Genomic DNA, 15,772 nt, shown 5'->3' with positions numbered 1-15,772 from the left:
GTCCATGGGGTTGAAGTCACCAGATAAATTTCTTAATCCTCCTGAGATTCCAGCCTTTCTGCTATATCCTGACTTCATCCTGTTGCAATGTGTGGGGCTTGCCTGCCTGTCTCACAGAGCCCTAGGGCCCATTCTTGGACAATGCTTGCCACAGCTCTGACCAGCTATGGCTGCAGGTGACCTACATCCTGTAGACCAAGGATTCTCAACAGAAATGGACATTTTGAGCTGGATAATATTTTGTTGTGGAACTGTCCTGTGCCTTACAGGATGTTTAGCAGCATCTCTGGCCTCTACCCACTAGATGCCAATAGCACCTCCAAATTGTGACAACCAAAAATGTCTCCAGCATTGCCAAATGTCCCCTGGGGACAAAATTGCAATAAGAACCACTGCTGTAAAGCCAGCCCTGCTTGTTACCCGAGTTCTCAAGAATGAGATGTATGCATGCAGTCTCATCCAGCAACAGGATGAGGCCATATCTTCCCTGAAAGGCAGAACCAAGCAGAAGGCAGTACAGACTCTGGAATCACATCACCCCATTTCCAGTCCTGGCTGTGCTGCTGACTTACAGGAGTGAACTCACCATTACCTCGTTTCTCTGGACTGCAGTTTCCTCTTTTGAAAAATAAGGATAAAAATAACAATGATACCTACCTAATGCAGTTTTTGTAAGGATCAAATAAAATATATGTAAAGTACTTACCTACTCCATAGTAAATCGTCACAACATTTCTATTGTTGTTGTTATTACAGAGCAACAGTGTGGACAGGCTGACACTGTAGGGCCTGGAATGGAAGGGGAGGGCTCCCCTGAGAAAAATGTAGATGCTCAGGCAAGAGATGCAACCAAAACTCAGACATTAGGAAGGAAGGTCACTAAGTTGTCAGGAGTGGTAGTGGGGCAGAGGAACAGAGGAGGTTTTCAAGGTTAAGTTCAATGCTAGAGAAATAGGAGTGGTAGAGTCAAACTCAAACATACAGTCATGGAGTATAGGCAGGAGCATGAACCTCATCAGTTCTCGATCCAGGCCTCATAGGAGAACCACTTGGGGAGATTTTTTAAAATGCTGATACCCATACTCTGACCAGCTGAAGTCTCTCTTTCCTAAACTCCTCAAATGATTATTACAAGCAACCAGGCTTAAGATGACTGACTGTTCCAGGTACGTGTTTCTCAAATTTAAATTAGCAAACACATCATCTGATTCAGAAGCTAACCTCTGATTCAGTAGGGTTCTGCATTTCTAGCAAGCTCCCAGGTAATTCTGATGCCACTGGTTTATGCAACACATTTGGAATAGCAAAGGCTTGGAACAACGATTCTCAAAGATGGTTCCCCAAACCAGCAGCCCAGAAGCCACAGGCATCATTTGGGAACTTGTTAGAAATGCATATTCTTAAGCTTTGCCTAGAACTACTGAATCAGAAACTCTGGGGTGGAGATTAGCAACCTATGTCTTGACAAGCACTTCAGGTTATTCTGATTCATTCAAATTTGAAAACCATAGAGCATCAGCCTGCACTTGTGCTTATTTTTATAGATCATGGGTGGGTTGGTCCAGCCTAAAGGATCAGGGTTTGAGTAGAAAGTCAAAGCCCTGGAATAAGGCCACCCACTGGCCAACGTTCTGTAGCACTTTCCCTCAGTCTCTAGGTGACAGGATCTATCTCAGGCCCTGTGCAAACCTTTGGCTTTCTCTGCTTCCTTCCTTCTCCTCCCTCTTCTCCCAGTTTCTTCAACCACAAAGTCTATGTGCTGACATTCTCCTAGCAGTCAATATCACCTTTACCAAGAAGCTCCTACTGTAGGGCCACTCCTGGACCCCAGGGCCGTTGACACTCGCTGGACCCCATTGATACAGGCTTCCCTCCCACTGGTCCACCTCTATATTCCCATCATGCCTTGCAGCTAAGGTTCTACTAGTTATGACACCAACTGTCCTCTAGGGGGAGTGATCTGGCAGCATCTACTACTGTGCCTGGTGTGTGATAGGAATTCAATAAATGTTTTTGAACAAATAAAAGGGAGAGTAAGACTGGAAAGACAATTGACTACTTTCTCCTATCTGCCTCATGTGCAAAGAAAAAGAGGAGCTAGAAGAAGCCCCTTTTCTGTTTTCCTTCTATCCTCAGGGGCTTCAGATGAGGGATCTGGAGAGTAGGTAGACTCAGTTAAAGGAAAAATGCTTTTTCCCTTAAAGAGTTCTCATTACTAAAAAGAGAATAGCGAAGAAACAGCCTGTAGGAAGGGTCTGAGCTTATTAAATTTGCTTCCAATTTTCTTACCAAAGTAATTGGATTCTGATTTATAGGACACGTTTGGACAGAGCTTGAAACAGAGAACTATTAGCTGAGCATTAGAACAATCACTGCAGAAAGGGCGGGTGATGGGGTGAATTGCCTAGGAATCCAAAGATGCAGCAGGTGAGGTGAGGACAGGGAGAAAGGAGGAAGGCTGTGGAAGTTTTCACCCAACGGGCCTCTGTGCTGACTGAAAAACCTAATGCATTGGCAGCGTGGACCCCCGATGAGCACATCATGGCATGGCGTCATGTGGTAGGAGAGGCCAAGGGCTTAATTTTCCTGTACGGAATAGGATAAAGTCACCACGTCTCTCTTGGTCCTTTGCCCCGAGAAGCCCACAGTGTTTGGGAGGCAGCTGGGTTTACCTGGAGCATGGTGTAACTGAGGAGAGGAGTGGAAGATAAGCCTGGGGCAGGCTTCAAACTCCACTTTGTCAGGGTTTATGGGGTCCATGGGGTGGGCAGTGAGAAATGCCCCACCAAGGTAGTTTAGAAAGTGAGTGTCCACAGTTTCTGATGGATCCCCTGCTCACTCACCCTTTGGGGTTAACAACCTGCCCTCCAGCTACTCCTTACATCACATTTTATATGTTCACAATCTTGAGATGGCATCGGCCTTTAGACACGTCTTCACTGCAACTCGGTCTTGTCCCCGATTTAAGCCTGTAACGTGGAGTGGGGACGAGGTAATCAGCAGTGGCCTTCCACATGTCCTTGCTTCTCTCGCGGCTTTTTCTCACCTAAAGTTGGACTCAAAGCTCTATCATTCTGTAAGTCGCCACACAACTATAGATCAATTCATTTTTCCACGGTGGTCTCTTCTCCCAGAAATACACACACGTGCACACTCCGCTCTCCCACCCTACCTCGGTGTGAATAAGCGATTGTGCTTATGTCGGGGCACCTTAACCCTAAATCTTCCCCCGACGGCCCACACTTCTGTTAACAGGGATAAATGTTTTAGTATCCAGGGCACTGCCTAAGTTTTGAGGGGTTACAGGGTTGAAAAAGTCATGGCCTTCTATACCAAGGAGGAGGTGGTGTGCCATAAATAACTCTCAATGGAAGGAGGAGACAGCATCTAGCTGGGGTGAGTCTGAGATTTCCGAGGGGACTTCTGCTGTATATAAAGCATTGACTGGCCCAACAAATACTCCTGGTTTTTTTGGTTGTCCCATTCCCCACCCACCGCTGTCCCCACATCCTGGTGACAATAGATGGATTTGCCATCATCCACGTAGCACATAAAACATCTGGCAGTCAAGAAGCCCTTAAATGAGGGCATACCCCTCGAGAAGGGGGGAACTATCTTGATAAAGCAAATGTATGTTTTAGTGGTTGCCTAGCAATACTTATTATGGGGGTGCTTTGCTTGCAGGGGAGCAGGTGGCAGGGAGGACTGAACCCATGAGCAGAGGGTTGAAAGGAGTTAGAGCTGGGAAGCCCCATGAGGTCACCTCTTCCTGGCCCAGCTGGGTTTGATTGCTCCTCTCAGCACATTCCCCTGGCCTTTGTCCAGTGCCTTGCTTAATGGTTCGGACAGTGGGATGCCATTGCTTTCCTGGAGGGAAAATTCCACACTCCGATACATCTCATCAGGAAGACGTTTTTCCTTTGCTCCTTTTCATCCTGGGAAATGAAGGGGCAGTGGCCCAGCCTCGGCTCCCATTTCTCCCTCCTTGTATTTACTCTGTTGGAATGACTGCCAAAGATCATCATCATTTCTCTCCTTGTACTCGTCACTTAGTAGTAATAGGATAAAAATCTTTACGGCTGGAACAGCTAAGCATAAAAAATGTTCATATTCCCTCCGAGTCAAGGCTATTCCACCGGCTCAGCACAGAGTTGGTGATTCCACATCAAGGCAGTGGGGAGGGGAAACCCATCACAGACACTTAGCTTTTGCAAACAAGTTCCCCATCTGCTGCATCCTGGTCCTTCCTGTGCACCATTTTTCAAGACAGGAGTTTGTGAGCATGTTGGCAGTGGCTCTGAGTGCGCTTCACTCCAGAGCATCTCAGACTCTCAGGGAGCTTTGGAAGGGAGCAGCAGAGAGTTTCCGAACATTCTAGAAGTGGCTTTACAGGAGATCTGTGTCTGCTGCCCTGGGCAGCTGTTTGAGTTGCCACCTATGGAGCCTCAGAATGAGTCCTCACTGGGGGAGAGGAAGAAAGACCATGGAGGCTGAGATAGCAGGTGCCTCTGGGCCAGGATTCCTTCTACTTCCTGTCTGGTCCCCCCACCCCCGCCCCCCGTGTCTTTGCATGCTGCTTCTCCTACCACTGCCTGCTCTGTGAGTTTCCAGCACATTTCCCAAAGAAGCAGCTCCTCAATTTTTGAAAGGGGACCAGTTAAGAAAACCTGCTGATGAGAATTCATCTGGACAAACTGCCTTTGCTGATGTTTCTCATACCCTGTTTCCTAGTTAATTCCCACTAACTTTGACACTGCATTGTGCATCTCGTTCGTTCATTTTCCCATTCATGTGCTCATTCATTCCACTCATCACGCTTTCTAAGCACTAACCACCTGCCAAGGTCTATGCTAGGAATTGGTCCCCACTCCCCAGGAGCTCATGGTCCAGTGGGAGAAATGCATGTGGGACTGATGCCTGATGCTTAGATGTGGATTGCCCTTAGGCCATGTCCTGGTTCTGGACTTAATGTCTGGACTTCCTGCCTTTGATTTCCAAGCACCCATCTCCTGCCCTTTCCCTGGTTTGAGTGCGGCTATTTCTGCCTTGGCCATGGAACAAACCACAAGAGTTAGAGCTTTCCTGTAAGGAAGACGAAACAGCATCAGGCTGGCCTGTGGAGAAGGAATCTGCACCTGGATGGAAGGCAGAGGCTTTTCGAAAAAGATGGCATCTGGGTGGACCCTGGCGGAGACAGGTAGGATTTTAGCCAGTGGTAGGCATCCCCAGTTAAGAGAACTGCATACCAAAGACAGGAGGTGGAAAGCCACAGTGTTTTGTAGGAGTCAGCCCAGTTTCTTTGGAGCGTGGGGTGATGGAGGAGACAAATATGGGGAGAATAATTCTGGAAGGGAAACAGGGTCAGACGACTGTCTTGGATTCAGAATAAGGAGCTTAGAGTTAACTTGGTAAGCACCGTAATGCTTTCACTTTCGTATGGCATTGCCTCATCATCACAGCTACCCTGTGAGATGCCCGAAGCAACACAGCCCTGGCCAGCACCACCTTCTGGGAGCTCCTGTCAGGTTCAGAAAGAAACCAAGGTAGGACTGAGCAGAACCGTGCCAGGCAGCAGTGATGCCACCCACCTCCCCAAGAGAAGAGTGGGCAATAGTAAAAAACCAACTTAGCCTGAGCTGGGCGCAAACCAGTAGGGGTAGAGCATGATGTGGGATCTTGGCTTTAAGGCACTGGCTTTCTCAAGGTGGGGTGTTGGGTCTTACACTGGGGGATTTGTTCTGAGGTGGGGTGGAGGGATGAGAAGCAAGAACTGGTACCGAGGGAAAGGGAGCCAGTGGGGACCTAGGAAAGGGGTCTGTCCTCCACCTGCAAACTAAATGCTGAGTTTCAAGACTAAGTACTAGTTAGTACTGGCTATGGTGACTTGAGCAGAAGAACGAGACTAGCAGATTAACCATATACCTAGGAAAGGAGATCCAGGCTCAGAGGGGTTAAGGGACTTGTCCAGGGTCACACAGCTAGTCAGTTGTCCAAGATCACACAGCTAGTCAGTGCTTGGCTGAAACTCAGAATCAGGTTTTCAGATTCTAGGTCTATATATGTATATATTTTATTCTGTCACAAACATAAAGCCCTTATTATATCCAAGTTCACCGAGTGAGTGAGTAAGTGAGTGAGTGTGTGTGTTTGACTTGTGCTTGTGGGGCAAGGAGAAGAGATGATGCCTGAGAATTCTGGGTTTCCCAATTAAGGTAGTTTGGTATTTATTTTAGCCCTCCTTGGAGGCATTGAAATGACTTATGTCAGTTAGCCAATGGAGTCAACTGTTTCTTCTGGTGTTCTGTCACCAAGGCCAAATTTAATGTGCAGGTAACCCAAGGAGAACCTGTGTGCCTTTGAAAGGTACTGAATGGCCTTAGTTTGGGAAGCGGGTTTCCCCTCCTCTTCCCTGGGTTTGCCTCCTTTATTACACATCGCCTGAGGAAGGAGGTGATGGAAAGATATGGAAAGAGATGAGAAATACGTTCAGTGCCCAGAATGGGAAACTGACTTGGAATTAAATAATTCCCATGAAAAATTCATCCTGAAAGTTAGTGAGTATAGGCTATTAGCAATGTATCAGCCAATGCGCGCTCAGAAAGCTTGTTCTCATGGAGCTTGTTTTCTCCAAATGAGCAAATCCTCCAGCTGGGTGACTGGAAACTGCTTAGTGCCCTCCACAGGCCACCAGTACCTTTTCATCTGCGGGCACTCCCCAGGGAAAAGTGCTTCCTTAAGCTAGCCTTGAAAATAAGCCCTGGCCCATGCACGCAGGGCCAGTAACACCGAAAGGAAGCTGGCATAATTTTCCTCTCCTCGAAATTATTTTTTTTAAAAGAGAATTTTCTTGGCGGCGGGGAGGGGTCGGGGCGCGTGTTCACTTTTAAGAAGGCAGGAGGCTGAGGAGGAGACCCTGGATTTGCCCTCTGCGTTGTAGGGTGTTCTCTTCACTGCTGTGGGGAGCTCAAGGATGGCTGCAGTTCTCAGAGGAGGTGAAGGCATTGTTGGGGTTGGCCGTGGCCCTTGCCTATTTCATGGGCTGTCTGGAATCCTTCCGGTTCTGTGGCTTTTGAAATAGTCCTGCATGACTAAAATATGCCCCAAGACCAGAATCTCTCTTCACCTTTTGTTAAGTAAACTTTGTATCAAGGTGTCGCATATGTACAGAAAAGTTTACACTTCATATGTGTCCAGATTGTAGATTTTTCCAAAGAGAACACAGCCATGTGTCTGCATCAAGCACCTTGATCAAGGATGAGAAAACTCTGTTTGCCAGAAGCCACCCTGTGCCCCTGCCCCTACTCCCCACCATAAATAACTGTGCAGACTTCAAATGGCACAGACTAGCGTTGCTCTTAGTCTGTCCTCAGCTACCTGCTTTTCTTCTGATGATTTTTGTGTTTTTTTTTCCCCCACATCTCAGCAGCGTGATAAAATGGTGTGGGGTGGGAGGGGGAACACAACTGAGCATGAGGGGACCTGCAGCCTCTCTAGATATTGCCCAACCCTTCAGCAATCTGGTATCCATTTTTCTACCTGTACGGAGAGAGCAGTAGCTCAGAGATGGTTATTAAGGTCACTTCCAGCTCTGTCTGCTGGTTCAAAATACTTGGCTGGCAAGGACGTGTGAGAACTGACTTGGGAACTGAATCGGATTGGAGGCTATTTCCAGATGCAGGACTCTTGAGCTCAGCAGCAGTTTCCGTCCCCCAAGGCCTGGATTAATCTTTTCCCTCACACATTTCCTTTCCCAACAAGACGGAGGACCTGCAGACCCCTCTGAGCCGTCCTTTTTCATTGCCGCCTTGTCCACTTCCTTATGCAGCCTTCCCCACCCCCTGTGCCTTCCACTCGGTGGAGGTCACCAGACCCCCCTCCTAGCTTAAGATACGAATGCAAGCTGGTGTGACACCGTCTTTGCACTTATCTGAAGGCCCCGGGATCTATTAAACACAAAACAGCAAAGCCGTTTGCTCCTGGAGTTGGCACATCACGTGGATGGCAGCTTGATTGCAAACTGGTGACCTGCCCACGTTTTTCAGCCTAGAATAAGGAATTGGAATATACGGACTTTCCCCCCTTTCAAAACCCAGAACACTGTCATGTTCAGTTACCATTTTTCCCAGTGCTTTAAAGAACCATTGGCTCGGTGTGATGTGCCACCTGAGCAGCTAATGCCAGAGGGAAACAGGGCTGGCACAGCTGGCGTGGGAAGCCCTGAGGCGGCTCAGCTTACCTGGTTCCTGAGGAAAAGGCCGAAGCTGCAGTAAGGCCTCATACCTTGTATTTACCTGAGACTTTACAAAGAGCTCTCACATCTCTTTCACATGATGTTCTCAGTAGCCCTCAGGGTGAAAGAATCATTGCCATTTCACAGGGGAGGAAACTGAAGCCCAGGCAAGGTAACTGGTTAATGGGAGACCTAGTGCCGTGAGCTGAGATAAGGCGTCTCTGCCAGTTACCAGCTGGTCCTTGGGTATGTTACTCAAACTCCCTGAACCTCAGTTTTCTCATCTGCTAAATGGGAATATTAATGGTACCCAGTGTTGCTGCGAGGGTAAGCAATCCACAGTCCATATCAAATGCCGAGCATGGTCGTTCGCCCCTAGCGAGCACCTGATGACCTCGTTAGCTGTGGTGATGAGTAGTCAAATCAGTATTAGTATTAGGGTCGGCATTAACAGCAGGCCTCATGATCTTTTTACTGCTCTGCACCTATGGGTAAAAACAGGTCTGGGAGGCAGGGAAGAGAGAGTGACAGCTCTGAAGGAGAAAGGGGTGACGTGAATGAGTTTGGAGAAGTCCTGGTTTAGTGCCCTGTCCCCTACCTCTGAGTTGGGGCGCGCTCCAAGAACAAAGTGGGGGCAGGGTCGGAAGGTGTGAAGGCAGAGCTTCCTGCCTCAGTCTTGGTTTCTGGCACCAAATGCTTAACTCGCCTGAATGTCAAACTTTAAAACCTAGAAGGCAAAATAAGCAATGAGGCGATTGCGATGCCAGGTCTGGTGCGATTCTACTTTTAAGATTCTGGGTATAGAAGCCAAGGCCAGCAGAGGGAGTGATTTAAGGGCTGGGGGCCAGAAAGCACAAAACGTGTTTGACAAGAGATGAAAAGAGCAGAGAGGAGATGACAGCTGTGGGTGGGAGAAGCTGTGGAAAGGAGGCTGGCTGCGGTGACAGACAGTGGGATGGAGCGATGTGATCAGCAGTGCCCGAGGGCGGCTGGAAAACGAAGCGAAGAATGTGTAATGTGACTGAAGAAGGGCTCTGCTGGGGACCCGCGGAGCCACGTGGCCAGCCTGGGTTCCAGCCCTAACGAGGGGCAGGATCAGCAGTTGCTCCTCAGGGCCATCCTTGGTGTCCCTGATGCAACAAGAGGAAGCCCGTATATTTGACTGAAGCTTATCATATCCGAACAGCTGTCACCTGCCCTTACCTGACCCTCGCAGTGACCCTGAAGACAGCCAGAGCAGACATCGTTACCTCGTCCTGCTTCTCTGCTCCTCCCTGTCTCTCCTTGACTCATCATACAGTTGCATCGTTCATCCTTTCTCAAGCCTCACTGAGCCGCGGGGACCACATCTCAAGACGGCAAGCAGCCACTCCGCTCTCACCTGCCTCATCTCAGGGCAGGTCCCGCAGTTCACACTTTGACCCGAGCCCAAATCCTTGGAGTCCCACTCGTCTCTCACCCTCATGTTGCTGAGTCCGTCTCCTAGATAGCTCTTGGTCCCTACCCTTGCCGCCATGCTCAGCAGCTGTTCCTTCTTGCCCGGGTAACTGCGGCAGCCCCCTGCTGCCCTCATACTTGGCTCTGGCCCTGCACCAGTCCATCCTCCTCCATGACAGTTTTCCAGATGCAAATGTCTAAAACCCTTCAATGCCATCAGCGCGCCCCTCCCCTGGAGGCGCGTCCACCCCAGCCAGGTCTGGGGCTTGCAGCTGCCTGACTGTGCCCAAGGGTTCACGCCTCCTCATCTTTCAGGAATCCAGTTGCTGGGGGTCCCCTCTCCAGCAAACGTCTTGCTTGCTCAGGCTGAGTTTGGTACCTGCTTCTCACTGCCATGCTCAGCTCTCGGCAGCACCTAGTACCTCAAGTTGCAAGCATCGATGTGCTTTCCTCTCCCCTCTGAGACCTCGAGTGGTTTAGGGCAGGGATGCTCACTTCTTTGTGTCTCCCCGCGGTGCTCGGCACTCAGACTCTTCAGCAGTGCCAGCTGAGTGAATATGGACTCAGAGAGCACCTCAATGGGTTTCTTCTCAAACTATCTTCTGAGAGCATCAGGGTTTGGGAGTGTAGGCATGGGAATGGATGCTCAGAACAGAGGTTGAAAAACAAATCATGGGAAATTTAAAACTGCCTTCATTCAACAAAGAATTCTCTGTGTTAGCGCATAAATCCAGGAGCATAATCAGCCAACATTTATTGATCAAGCTATTTCTCTGACATGTGGTAGGCACCTTATATATGCTCTCTCAGTTAAGCCTCACAACAGCTTTGCTAGGATCCTGGTTTTAGACATGAAGAAATTGACTCCAGCAGGTTGAATAACTTGCCCAGAGGAACATAAAGAAGTAGAGAAGTGGCCTCTGTCCACAGAAAAGATGGTACAGCTGTGCAGAGGGATGTAACGCTGGGTAGCCTGTGACAAGTGTTATGGTGGGCCAAACATTGCACAAACATTGAGGTGGCCCCAGAAAAGCAGGTGGCTGGGCAGAGAGGTGCGAGGAGGTTGTGGCTCAGGGCAGGACCGCGGGATGTGAGTGGACTGGGTTTGTAGGGCCAGAAGGCTCAGGCAAGGGGACCATGAGGCAGGGCTGGAGGCTAACATGATGGTGGAGGCCTTTGCATGCGGTCAAGGTTTGGCTTCAGGTAACTACTGAAGGCAAAGAAGGTTTCATGTGTGAAGCGGTGTGTTAAGAAGATTAATGTGGAAAGCGGGGAGACAGTGGAAAGCGGGGAGACATGAGCTGGGGGCGGGTCTGCGGGTGGAAAGAACAGTCAAGACCATTGCAGTCTGGCGGGCCAGTGGTGTGCGTCTGCTGGAAGTGAGAATAACAGGAAGGGATGAAGGCTGAACGTGGCTCAGGACTGACTCGGGGATGGATTAAGTCGGGGGGCGCAGGAAGGTGTGGGAAGCCTGTGCTTTTTACCTCCCCATGTCAGACCTTGTAGAGGCACACCGTCGTGAGTGCCGTGGAGAGGAAGAGACATGGGATACTCAGCCCTCCACCAAACCATTCCTGAGCTCAGTGTGCTGGGCCCGGTGACATTTCTGAAGTCACGAGGCCGCAAGTCTTATCTCAGCTGCCTCAATTTGTGGAGCTTTTTCCCCACGAAGTAAAAGAAGAGAATGACTTTTTTACTTAATCCTTTAGCTGGAAGGTCTGAAAAATATCAGGAAGTAGCTCAGGGAATATCAAGGGGAGATATCCTTCTTTAGTAGGTGAGGGACAGCCCAGATTTGTGACTTTCCATCTTTCCAGAACCTTCCGGCCTGTGGCCTTCCAGACCAAAGACAGAGAGAAAAGTCAATATGAAATCGAGGTTTGAGAGCCAGTGAGTCGGAAGACCATCAGAGGCCATCCTCGTGGAGCGTGTGAGAGCTCGGAGCGGGGAGCCAGCCCATCTGGTGTTCCATTGAGGCCCTGCTGCTCACTGGCTGTGACCTCACAGGAGAGGAAGCATTGCAGCACCTGCCTCAGAGAATTACTGTGCAGATTTAAAGCTCTCCAAGAATATCTGAGACAGAGCGAGGGTTCCATTAATGTTATCTATTACTACTACTGTGGCATGTGGATCAAGTGGGGCTAAGATAAGACTTGAAAGAGCTCTAGTCCCAGATACTGAGGAATCTTTTTCAGGAAACATTGCAAAAATGAGCTTTGGCCCACCCTCACACTTGGGTCCTGGCTAGACTCTGCGTTTGCCTTTTGAGAGTACTCTCCCCTGCGTACGCACGCGTCCACGCCTACACGGCTGCCATCTGGGTGGTGCTCGGTACCACCTAACACGGGTCCTGGTACTGTCCCCAAGGAAGGTTCTTTGCAGCCTCCGGAAGGCAGCTGATTCTCCTGGAGAGAAGGCACTGCCACCTCCCACAGTTTCCAGCAGACCTCGGCATCCCCCTCACCTTGAAGGGCCTGATCACGTAAAAGACCAAAATTAGTCTGGAAGGACATAGGGGTATCATCGGTGCAGAGGGAGCACTGGTCCTTTCCTGGAGGTCTCCATGCAGCCAACGGTGCCTGCATTCTTCAGGTCAGAGGAGAGCCTGACCGCATGTGAGAGCATGGGCGGCAGCAATGCCTGAGGAGATGCGAGGCCAAAGACTGGAACAAACAAGATTTTCTTAAAGCTAAATTTTATCGTTTAAAAGGCTTTTCGTTATTCTGAGATCGTGACCTTTTCTGGTGTTTAAACACCCTTTCTTTTATGAAATAATGATGATGCTAGATGCTGAGATTTTTATAATATATTCTTTCCTGACAAATAAAATGTTGCAAGCAAGGGTCTCCATAATTTTTTAAATTTTATTTTATTTATATGAAAGAATCCAATCTAGAAACCATTGTCTGACACTGATGTTGAAATTTTAAATTGGATTATATACAAGCTAAGGTTCAGTAGAAATGGACGTGGGCCTTATATGAAATTTAAAATTTTCTAGTAGTCACATTTTTAAAAGTAAAAGAAGCAAGTGAAATTAATTTTAATATTTTATTTAACCTAATGTACCCAAATATTATTATTTTGATATGCGAGCAGTATAAAAAATTACTGAGATATTTTGCATGGTTGGGGGTGTGAGGACTTTGAGATCTTGTGTGTATTTCACACTTACTGCCTGTCTCCATTCCCACTGGGTATATCTCAAGTGCTCAGGAACCGCATGTGGCTCGTGGCCACCAGAACGGGCAGCGTGGGTCTGGAAGGAGTGTTGAGCTATAGTCTGCAGTACCTACCAGGCGGGATTCTCTGTCTCCCATTTCACTCGAGGAAGCTTCCTCCATCATTGCCAGGACTTTAGTAAAAGAGGAGAACATCCCGGCCTTTTAAACACAGCTGAATGTTTCCAGTGCAGCAGGGAATGTGTCAGAGCTCCCTACAGGCACCCGAAGACTGTCCCAGATGTCTCCCAGGACAGCCTTAACCCCAGGCGCCCTGTTCTTGCCACCGTGGCTTCGTATTCTAACTGGTTTTGGTGACCTGTTTGGCCTCTCTTCTCTGCATGACTGACAAGGCACCTGTCTTGGCTCACAGCTTTGCACTTCCCTTGAGCTGGTATCGCCCATAACTGGGCAAAGGACATTTCCCCCTCTTGCTTCGCCTCCATGGAAACCTCACCTGCTTCCTCTCCCACTCATTTTCAGACATTTATTGTATGTCTACTGTGTTTTGTCACCGTGCTAGATACTGAGGTTACAACTACATCGTAACCCCCTCCATTGCCCCTAACAGCAGAAGGGAAAGAAAAGTAAATTCACAAGGCTTGGCAATACCTTTCAGTGATGAGGTGAATGCAAGGTCCTAGGGAAGCACCTTGGAAATGCCTTGGGAGATCAAGAAATGCTCCCTAGGGGAAATAAATTCCCAGCCAGGATTAGAAGAGGAGACAGCCCGGCCTTGGAAGAGAGGAGAGTGCATTTCAGACGCACAGGAGTGGCAGTGTCTGCACGGGCCCAGCGGAAGAAAGAGCAGGTCAGGCAGATGTGGCTGCAGCTTGGAGGAAGCGAAGGGAGGAATCAGAAGCAGACTGGGCCCCTAGGATGGTAAGCCATGATTAGGGGTTTGAACTTTATTTTGTGAGCCATTTGGGCAGCATTGAAACGTTAAAGATTCGCAGTTCACGAAGCTCGTTCTAGCTGCAGCATGCAGGATAGAATGCAGGATCGATGAAGCCAGTGAGAAAGTCGCTGCAGAAATCCAATGAAAGCATATTGGGAATGTAGAGAAACAGCCAGGTTGGGAGATAACGGAGAATGATTGACAGGACTAGGTTTAATTAGATAGGGTGCCAGGGAGAGAGAGGCAGGTTTCGAGAACGTCCCTCGGGTTTGGGCACATAGTACCTGATGAGCTGGAGAATGTGGAAAGGCCGGCAGGCTTGGCCGAGGTGTAGGAGGCAGAGGGCGGTGAAGATGTTCCTCAGGATTGGGGTTAGGGTTGAGGTCATTACCAAACAGATGGGAAATTGAAGCCTTGGAAGCAAGTTAAATAATCCAGAGAGAAGGAAGATTGACAAGAGGATGGCTTAGGAGAAAATTTGGCAGAGGTGGTTGGGGGTTAGGGGGAACGCTAGAATTTCAGATGAGGGAAAGAAAAAGAAAACTAAGCCATGCTAGGGCGATTTCACCAAAACCAAGGGGAAAGAACCAAGCATTTCATAAAATGTGTGCCCCTCAGTGTCAAGTGCTACTGAGGTGACAAGTAGGATAAAGACTGAAAAATCTCCATAAGATTTAGCATCATAGAGAAGTAATAGAGACCTTGGTGGGAGTATTTTGGGGAAAGAGGTTGGTTAAAGGGAGAGGTAGCCAGTAATCCTATGTGGTCTGGGGCCTAGGCCTCTCGGTACCATCTCACAGGGGCCCCCAAGCCTGGGTACTTTAAGGACACAGCACGTTCAGTAGCCAAGAACTAGGAGGTCTTAGCTCAGCCACTAACTAGCAGGGCGATCTTGGGCATGTTAATTCACTGTTCTGGACCTCGGTTTCCTCATCTGTAAACAAGAAGGGAGCTGGAACCAACATTTTCTAAACCTGTGTCCCACACAGTTCTGTTTAGAAGGATGTTAAATACTAGGCTTGACTCGATATATATCTGGTAAATATTTGTGTTATGTGCCAAGGATTGTGTGCTAGGAAAAAAGAAAAAAAGTGCCAGGTTGGGCATGGGGCAGGTTTTTAGGACAAAGCTTGGTAAACAGTAGGTTAGCAGAAGTCTCAGAACCTTTAACAAGTTAATGTCCATTGTTCGATCACCAAAAAGGTAATCTGATATTTTTCCCATGTTTTTCTTTTGCGAACTTATTTGACCGTTGTACACTTTATTCACAGAGCATATACAGACTTCTTCTGGGCATACTGTCAGCAGCTCACAGTGTAGGGACTGCCTAACCGGATGACCTGTCTGGTCCCTTCCAGTCTAGGGTTTCAGCAACCCAGGAGTTTGTCTGGAGCCAAAGAGAAAAAGATTTTCCAGCTGCTGGGGCTGCAAAATAAAACAGAGGCTGAGTCTAAGCCTTTAGGGGAGTCTGGACAGCGTGGCCCCCTGTATCATAGTGCCCTTCTTCCTTGATTAGGCTTCCAGTTTGTCAGCAGAGACCCCTTTGGACATTCTTATGTTACAGGAAAATGGGTTTGCAGGGCTGACTTCTGGGATCACCATTCTGATCGACAGCCTGCAATTAATTTGATGGAGAAGTACCCAAGAGTTGTCAAGATGTAGATTTTAGGAATCAGATGCTACTGGAAGTGGGTGGCTAAAAAATCCAGGAGGTTCTTCTGGGAACAAGAAGTGAACTTCAGACCCTGAGCTGGCCTGACAGACAGATTCAACCAAGAATGTGGTAGCAGTTGGTACAAGGAATACATTTGTTGGCCTAAATAGGCCCACCCTGAGACCAAGTCCCCTGCCAAATGGCCTTATATTCACGGAATGGAGGAATATTTGTGATACCATCTAGGTCAGCCTGCCTTTCTTTCTTTCTTTCTTTCTTTCTTTCTTTCTTTCTTTCTTTCTTTCTTTCTTTCTTTCTTTCTTTCTTTCTTT

General features: G+C 48.4%; 1 protein-coding gene across 1 annotated transcript in view; it reads left to right on the top strand.

Moving 5' to 3' along the window:
• The window catches only part of GALNT14 (polypeptide N-acetylgalactosaminyltransferase 14), a 187,564-nt gene that overhangs the window by 116,147 nt on the left and 55,645 nt on the right, over window positions 1–15,772 (top strand). The window lies entirely within an intron of this gene.

This window comes from Pteropus alecto, unplaced genomic scaffold, assembly GCF_000325575.1.
Source record: "Pteropus alecto unplaced genomic scaffold, ASM32557v1 scaffold61, whole genome shotgun sequence".
Classification (NCBI taxonomy): Eukaryota; Metazoa; Chordata; class Mammalia; order Chiroptera; family Pteropodidae; genus Pteropus; species Pteropus alecto.
The sequence above is the reverse complement of the archived record's forward strand: the minus strand, read 5'-3'. Positions and strand labels throughout refer to the sequence as shown.